Raw genomic sequence first — 9,022 nt, forward strand, 5'->3', positions numbered from 1 at the left:
ACCTTCTCTTTAGTGTACCCAGAGCCTGGGCAGCCGCCAAAGAGAAGCCCCAGTCGGCTCCCGGGTCAGTTCTGGAATTGCGGCAGGATGAGACCTTTCTTCCACCCCACTCCTCTGGGCTGGAGAGGTTGGTAGGTCCACAGAATGGAAGGAAAGAAAAGGGCTTAGTTTGGGGGTATCAATCCCTTTCCTGTCTGCCCCTGGACTTCTCAAGGCCCACACTCTGGAGATCAGGTCTTTAGGCAGTGCAGGCTGAGCCCTCTTAAACCTGTTAGGGGGGCAGGCCCAATTCCGGGGGCTCCAGGAGGAGCAGGTGCTGGACAGCCACTGCATTAGCAGCCGAAAAACCTCAGGCGCCCACTTCGAAAACAAAGGCCTGGGCAGGTTTGAGCTCCCCATGGAGCAGGGCCAAGCAGCCTCTGGAGGTGTGGGCTGGGCACTGGCCAGGGACACCATGCACTCCGATGAGAATGGTCCCTCCTGGGATACACAACCCCTTCCGACCCTCTCCAAGAACTGGTCCAAATTTGCCAGCTGCTGCCTGCCCGGCTGTGCAGGGAAGGACCCACAAACCTCAGATGCTGCGGGGACCTGCCAGCCCAAGCTGGGCCTCCCATTCCCGGCACAAGGGCTCGAGAGTTCCTCAGGCTCTGCTGGTGCACCCACCACGGCCTCTGCCTTCACCTGCTTTCTCAGACCATCTTGCACCCCACCAGGGGCCTGCCTACTCCCCCACTCTCAACCAGAGAATGCCCAAGTTCAGCTGTGCTCTCTGAAACCACCCTCTGCTTTTGACTCCTTTTAAAAGAACCATCTCTTTCTCCGGGGACTTCCCTTGTGTGGATGGGGGCAATCTCAGCCCCCAGTCGAGTAAGGGGCTCTTTTCCTTGCTCTCCCTTGAGCGCTGGATAAAGGAGGAAGATTATGATGGGGGGTGGTGAGGGGCACTCCTTTGCATCTTAGGGAGTTGGATCTCTGCATCAAAATGGGTTTCTAAGGAAAAGAGGAAGAAATTTGGGAATTGTTCCCTCTCTCGTGTCATCCTAACTTAAAATCAGCCAATGGTCCCGGCGCAGCTGGGGCTGAGGTTGTCCACAGCTGGGGCTCAGGACTGATAACCCCGCCCCCCACCACCTCCGCGGGAGAGTGGGAAACTGCTATTTTCGGCTGGTACTTCTCTCCCCTTCTGCGGAGACCCCTATGGGGATCTCCAAGCGTCTCTAAAAGTTTGCTGGGAGAGCAGGTCCGGGGCATTGATAATCCACCCCGATTGGGGAAACAAGCAAATACATCCTTCCTTCAGTGTAGGAAGCGAAGCGCTCCTCCCCCCTATGTTAAATCTCAAAACCCCAACTCTGCCCCCTTCTCCATCTTCCTTCAAAAAACTTTCCTGAAGTTCCAGCAAGTTGCGTTTGGAGAAAGCAGATATCACACCCAGACTCTTTGGGTCTCTAGGTCCCCAATTTCTCCCGCCCTCCCCAGTTTCAGAAGCAATCCTTCCATCTCTGCCAGCTGCCACCTTAGTCCCCAAATTCAGCGAAGGAAAGCTCCTGGGACCCACTTAACTGACAGACGTCCTGACCCAGCCCCAATTCCTCCGAGGGAGGGCAGATTAGTATCAGCCTGCAGGGGAAGGGGGATGGAGTCAGGAGGAGAGAGAGACACACACACACACACAGACTGAGAGAGGGAGAGACAGATTGTCCTCAGGCTGAAGGGCACGTACCCCTCCTGAGCCCAGCTCACCTGCTCCTGCTCCAGACCGACTCCTCTTGATTTTTATCCATTCAAAAGTTTGTTCACCCTCAAACTGTCTCAGGAGGGGCGCAAACTCGGCAGTGGCGTGAGAATGGTGCCCCTGAGGGCGCAGGCGCCTGATCCAGAGCGAGCCCCAGGGAAGCACCTTCCTCAAAGTGTGGGCCGAAGCTGTGATCCGTAAAGAGGACATTCAAGCGCCCGGCACAAGGGGGCCGGGCTGCTAGCCCCGGGACCGCCGGGACTCGGCGGGCGTTCTAAGAGGGTGTGGCCAGCCTGGCCGACCCGGCCGGGGGCAACTGGGAGGAGAGGGCCCTAGGTCCATGGCAGTGTTTGTCCGCTTCCTCCAGTTTGTGCCCTCCTGGGTGTGTCCCAGCCAACAACATTCTCTCAACCCCTTCTGGGGCGGCCACTCAGGCCCGGGACAAGGGAGGAAAAGGAGGGTGAGGGGGCGAAGAGACCCCCCTCTTTAGCCCCTCCCCAACCCCCGCGCCACCGGTCCCCCCCCTTTCCTGCCCAGAGCCAAGGGACAGACAGAGAATTGCAACTAGAAATTCGATCGATTGGTACGAGGGACCACGTGGTCCAGGGTTGGCCAATGACCAGGACGCCCGGGATGAGCTAATAATGGAAGCAATTTGTAACTTTCAGTAGCTCTCTAGGCCTGGGTACAGGAGGGAGGGAGATGCGCGGAGGTGGGGAGGTGGGTACCCCCAGTCCTTCTACTCTCCTCTTTCGTACAGGGGCACCCGGATTCCCTCTTTCTCTTTTCACCTAACACGCACGCAGACACTCACTGTGTCCCGCGCCCACCTCGGTCTAGCGGCCACTGCTCCAGAAAAAGGTAAGCGGGTCTTCCTCCCCTGAAACATCCCCTCCCCCATCCTATCTGGCACCTGCAAGCAACGTCCCTCTTCCTGCCCCATTAGGCAATTTAAATCCGGTTTTGTTTTTCTCTTAGTTGAAAGGAAGCAATCCTTTTATTTATTTTTTGTATAATCTATTTCAGATTTGGGGGAAGATTAAATTCAGATTAATACACTTTTCTGGAGGAAGGGTGAGTGGTACTTTTTAGATCCGTTTTATATTTTCTTCTTCTGGGGAGAAGCATTCTACTTATGGAGAGTTAACTTTTCTTTGGGAATGAGTTACACCTTCTGTTTTTGCAAGTTTCACTTCTCTAAAGATGTCAGTTTCCCACCTTTCTCCATTCCATCTTCCAATTTCAGTTTTTACAAATAATCAGTTAGCAGATTTCAATTTTCTTTCTTTCTTTTTTTCCTTCGTCATTCATTTTTTAGCCGTTATTGACTCTCTCCATTTTTTCCCCCCTCCGTGTGAAACTGTTAAATTTGTATTCTCTTTTTGTTTGGTAAATGAATTTATTATTTGGGAAACTCTATGGGGGGTGTGAACAAGGTCTCTCTCTCTCTCTCTTTTTTTTTTTTTGGAGTTAGAACCACCACTTTATTGTAGTGTACACACTTTTTTTTTTATGCCTTATCCTCATTTTTGTTTATTTTAAACTCTTAATTTTGTTGTATCTTACCTCCTTTTAAACCCTAACTTGTTCTTTAAATTTGATCTTTTATCTGTTAAACTATTTTTAAAGTTTTTATTTTACAAACTTCACAGTCTTATATATTTTCTTAACCCTTCCCCAGCCCCCTTGGCACTCCTTTTTCCTCCATCTCAGGACTCTCACCCCCAAGGTCTACAATTCCCAGCTTCAAATTCAACTCACCCTCCTAGCCAAGGAGGGACACCCAGGAAGAAGAAATGATCTGCTTGGGTCAAAGCCTTCAGGGTTCTAGTTCTGGGCACCTTTAGTAGGACCACCCAGCAAAATCAGGGCAAGCAGAATATATGTTTGACTTTTAGTCTGGGACTGAGCTCTTTCTCGTTGGTTTTATTCTGAGCAACTCTTTGTATACAAAGTTGGATTTTTCTTTCTCACCTTTTCCCTAAATTCTAAGGAAGTACAAGCAGAATTTTTTTTCTCTCCTAAATATAAGCTGCTAGCTCAGGATAAGTCTGTTGGTATTTTTTACTTTCTGGAAGAAGATTCCCAGAAGAAACGCAATGTTTAGTCCTCCCTTTTACCTTTAATTAAGGTGGAGGTGGCAGGGATTAGGGTACCCCATTTTGATCTCGGTTCTGACTGGACTGAACACAAAGAAGCTCGCCTGGGGGTTCCATCACACTCTGGTCAGTGAGGTCAGGCTTAGGATAGTTTGGGGGTAAATCTCAGCTCTGAGGAAATTCTTTTTTTTTTTTTTTCAACAAAACTGTGAAGTAAACTACCAAAATTGTGTGATAACGGTTTAGCCTCTTCAGAATCATTGCAAGCACAAAAATCGAAATTCCAGATTAATCTCTTTCCAAAGATCCACCTCCTGTGATTTTGTCCATTTCTCTGAGGGAAACAGAACCCAACTCAGCAGAAGTCCAACTGCGGCTGCCCCTCCCCTCTGAGTTCTCCAGCTCCGTTGTCACATTGACATTCTGGGCACATTTGGCCCAGCCCCCTTCCCGCTTCTCCCAAGTATGAATCTAAATTACTATTAATAAGGGGCCGCTCCAAGTTAATTGGCATTAAAAGAATTCATTTCAATTTGTTAATATTAAATGAACGCTCTGCACTTTAGCTCCCTTCTTCGCCCTGGATTCCCAGATGAGTGATGGGAAGTGGGGGCAGGGGAGGAGAATGAGGGTTTTATTTCTGACCCTCCAATAGAGCTGCTGAGGTGCCTCCTCTGGGGGCTCCACATCCAGGCGCAGTGGGGGTCTGATTGGGGAATGTCCGATGATCTTTTTTTTTTTTTTTTCTGGTGAAATTTATCTGATTCAGTGGGAACTGTGGGAGAGGGCAGAGGAACTGAGGAGAGCTGAGGGAGAGGGACGGAAAGGTTTGTAGGTCTTAGTGGGGGAGAGGCAGGGACTGTGGGGCGCATAGCAGGGGGAGGTGGGAAGGGAAAGGGACAGAAGTGAATGGGAGTGGTTGTGGGTTGTGGGGGTAAAGCAGATTTGTGAAGGAAGGTGCTAAAACCTATCTAGAGAAGGAGGAGCTGGAGGCGAGGGTGAGAGATGTGAGGCAATACAGGTATGGGATCTGAAGCTATCTAGCTGTGGGACTTTAGGTGAGTTGACTAAAACTTTTTTCTGTCTTAAATTTCTTGATCTGTAAAATGAGAATAATATTTACAGTAGCCATCTCAGGGCGTTGTTTGGGATTAAATGAGATACAGGTGTTATGTTTTCCACAGTACTTGGCACATAGAAACTACAAGTGAATTCCCTTATTCCAGCAGAGCCGTTAAGAACATGGTTTCTGGAATCCCACTGTCTGGTTTTGAATCTCAGCCCTGCCTTAGGCTAGCTGTATAACCTTAGGCAAGTTACTTCACCTCTCCAGAGGACAGTTTCCTCATCTGCAAAACGGAATTAATGGTCCCGGCCTGTAGGCTGTTGTACAGACTGAGTGTGTGTGTGTGAAGTGTCTAGAACGATGTCAGTGGAGCGGGAAGAACAGTAAAAGCATTTGTTATTGATGTTGCTTTTCCGATCCGGGAAAGTTGGAGATAGAAGCATGGAACCTCTTAGAGGTTAAGAGCTCCATGGATTCTCTAAGACCCTGATCAGATCAACCCACTCACCCCCATCCCTGAATGTGTCTAACAACTGGGGTGTATGTGGTGAGGGTAGGAGAGTAGGGGCCCTGGGGGGGCTTGTGTATGTGGTGAGAGTAGTGAGACCGTGGGGGCTGGGGTGCCTGAGTTCTTTTCTTGGCCTCTGCTGTGGCTCTTGGGTTGGCGGTTCTGTTCAGTGCCCACAGATTTCAAGGGGAAGTCCCTTCTACCCTCCCCTGCCCCAAACCCTGAGAAAGACTTGGTGGGGGAATTACTTTCTTGGTCTAATACCTCCCTTTGGCAGAGAGTCAGTCCCTGGAGTGTGGGCTGGGGGATGTGATGGATAGCAGAGGAGACTGACATTTCTTAAATCCCCGAGAGCTATGTACCAGCCCCCACATATCCAAACCCCTCCAGAGGGACCCAAAGAGACGTGACTTTGCTGAAGTCATAAAGTCAGAAATTGGCAAAGTTGGAATCTGAACTCTGATCTGCCCGATGAGCAGTCTGAACCCCCTAACATTGCTACACATTTCCTGAAGTTTGGGGGGGTGGGGAGTGACCTGGAGGTAGAGGCAGGACACATGGAAAGTGGTGGAAAGGTGGAAGCCAGGATGGTGGAGCAGTCAGCAGAGGGTGGTGGGGAGTGAGGGCCCGCGTTGGGAAGGGGCTGAGTGGGAATGTTTTCATCAGGCAAGACTTGCTGGAGGTGGAAAGCATAGACCAAGATTCAGGTGGGAAGGGGGTGAGGCTGGGAGGTAAAGAAGAGGGAGGGAGTGGTATACTGGTCAGGCAGGGGAGGGAGGAGAGGCCATGCAAATGGTGGGTGAGGCCTGGCTACAGGGCCAGGTCTGCTCTGCTGGAGCCAAATAAAATCACCATGTCTTGAAGGCCTCCTCTGTGCCCGGTACAGACATTATAGACAGGTGTATCCTGTGTGATGCTCTCAACAACCCTGACAAGTAAGCTTCTCATTCCTATTTCTAAAAGAGTCAGTTGCAGCTCAGATAGCTTCCCCATTTCAGGTCACGCCTTTAGTAGCTGGATGTGCCTGAGCTGCCTGCACAGCATGGCCTCCTGGCCCAGGTCTTGCCTTCCATTCCTACTGCACCCCCACATTTGCAGTCACACGTAGTGACGGAGAACAGGCGGTGGAGAGTGGACCAAGACCATGTGAAAGGAGCGGGTGGGCAGTGGGGGCAGAAGCTCATCTCACATCTTTGTGAAGAAGATGGACAGGAGGGTATCCTCTCCTGAGCAAGGCCTCCAAGTCACTGTCCTGTGACTGCTACTCATGGAAGGATGGCCACTGGGGATCACACAGACCTCATGGGGATCCCATTGCTTTCTGGACCTTGGTCTCTATTTCCCCTCCTTTGAGAGGGAAAAGGGAAAGGGTGGCACAGGTGTGGGTCTGAGCCCTGGGTTAGGACTGTCAGTGGTTCAACAAAATCCCTTCTCTCCTAGTTGAATGAGAGCCTCCCATCTGGACACCCCATTTCCCAGCTGCCCTGGCTTCCAGATGTAGCCACAGGGGAATGAGAGCCAAGTAATGTCTTGAGAGCCTGAAGACACTGGGTAAGCTCCTCTTTCCATGAGCTGGACCAAGTTCACCTGAGACAGCGCTTTGACCACGCAGCCAGCAGAGGAGGAATCCCTGGGAGAGAGCTGAGCAACGATACGGAAGGAAGCCACGTCTCTGATTGACAAGGTGGAGCAGAGCGGCCCACGGTCAGGAACTACTCCATCTTGACTGTTACATGAGAAATAAACTTGGTTTCTGTGTGCGACTGTGTTTGGGGGCCTTTGTTCTGATAATGTTGCCTTCGTCCTTCCTAATGTACTTTCCTACACCAGCTTTGTCAGTTCCTGATCTCCCCTTGTCCCCGCCCCCCCACAGGATCACATAGGACCATAGACTGGTTCTAATAGCGACATTAATGATTGCCAGATATTAGGCATGTTGGTTCAGATGATCGGCATGATAGCCGTCTGAGATAGGGATCACTATTATTCTAATTTACAAAAGAGGAAACTCAAAAAAAAAAAAAAAAAGAGGAAACTGAGGCCCGAAGGGGTTATGTGATGTGCCTGTGGACACGCAGAGAGCAGTCAAACTGTGGTCCCAACCCTGGAGTGTGCAGAGCCTGAGCTCTCTATTATGAGCCAAGTCTGCTCCTGCAGAAGTAGAAGGAGGAGATTTTGGAGATCCTCTCATGCTTGGCCAAACCCCGTCATAGTTCTCACAGGGCCCTGGGCATCTCTCATCCCCACCCTCCCTTCGACCCAAGAAACTCACTGGACATCCATGTTAGAGGCAGGTTGTTGCTTTAGATTGTATTTGAAAAAAGGGCCATATCACTAATACCAGCTTTAACCCCCTGATAAGTGTAATCCTTCCCCCCTTTTATTAGAGATGAGGCTCAGAGAGAGGAAATGACTTGCTTAAGGTGCCTACTTAGTTCTTCTGTAATTTTCTGAATCCAAGATGAATTATCTTCCCACTGTATCAGCTGCCTCAACACGCAGCAGGGACAGAAACCAGGCAGGGGCCCTCTCTCTCATCTGATAATGCTTCAGGATACCTAAGCCATGTTTCCCTAATGTCCTCCGTGCCTCTCCCGTTGGATATCTGCCTCCAAGAGCCGCCTCCCTGGGCCTGTACCTTTTCTCCTGCCGCCTCCTCACCCAGATGGTCAAACATGCAGAGGGAGAGGAGAGCAGGGGCCAGAGCCAAGATCCCAGACTCCTTCAAGTCTTTCCACATTTGTATCTCCCTCCTCCCCCCTAGGCCCCTTCTGAGGAGCCCACCAGGGAGGAGAAGGGGGAAAAGTCTCATAAATTTCCCCTATTTATACAAGAAGACAGAATGTTTCTTGTGCCAGAAAAAACACAGAGAGGGAGCTGTCAGGGGAGAAGAGACCCAGCCCCGTACCTTCTGGGGCCAATTTATCTTCCCAAGTCATGGCTTGGGGGTTACCCTAACACTGCCTATGTGACTTGCAGGCTCTGGCTTGGGGGGTAGGCAGCCAGGACTGACAGTCCTTGGCCTTTGTTTCTGACCACAACCCTCCTGCTCTCTCTCAAAAGCCCTTCCCCTTTCTCGTGCTCTCAACAAGTTTCTTGAGAGAGAATTCACATACCATGCAGTTCGCCGTTAAAGTGAGTCATTTGGTGGTTTGTGTGTTCACAGTTGTGTGCAACTATCAGCACAGTTCGAGAACATTTTCATTACCACAAAAAGAAATTTCATAGCTTTTAGTTATTATCCACATGTCTCCCATCTTTCCTTCCAAGCCCTAAACAACCTCTAATCTGCTTTCTGTTGCTATCGATTTTCCTGTTCTGGACGTTGATGTGAAGGGAATCACGATGTGTGGCTGATTTCACTCAGCCTGACGTCTGCAAGGGGCCATCCCTGGTGCAGAGCGGATGGACACTTCAGTGTCTCATTCATTTTTGTAGCTGACTAATATTCCATTGTGTGGCTAGGCTACATCTGGTTTGTCCACTCACCAGTTGTTGGATACTTGGGTTGTTTCCACCTTTTTGGATATTATGATTCCCCCTTTACTCTTATGTCTCTCGACAGCCTGCATCACATAGAATGAGGTCTGTGGGCAAGAAGGACTGCGTCT

At 50.2% G+C, this 9,022-nt stretch overlaps 1 long non-coding RNA gene across 1 annotated transcript; it reads left to right on the plus strand.

The window, feature by feature from the left end:
- The first annotated feature begins 1,972 nt into the window (after window positions 1-1,972).
- On the plus strand, window positions 1,973-7,171 carry LOC101693737. Its single transcript, XR_001176682.2, has 2 exons — window positions 1,973-2,599; window positions 6,852-7,171. It is a non-coding gene; the product is annotated as an uncharacterized LOC101693737 (long non-coding RNA).
- Window positions 7,172-9,022: the final 1,851 nt, after the last annotated feature.

The sequence above is a fragment of the Mustela putorius genome, unplaced genomic scaffold, assembly GCF_011764305.1.
Source record: "Mustela putorius furo isolate JIRA1106 unplaced genomic scaffold, ASM1176430v1.1 tig00537227_pilon_pilon_pilon, whole genome shotgun sequence".
NCBI lineage: Eukaryota > Metazoa > Chordata > Mammalia > Carnivora > Mustelidae > Mustela > Mustela putorius.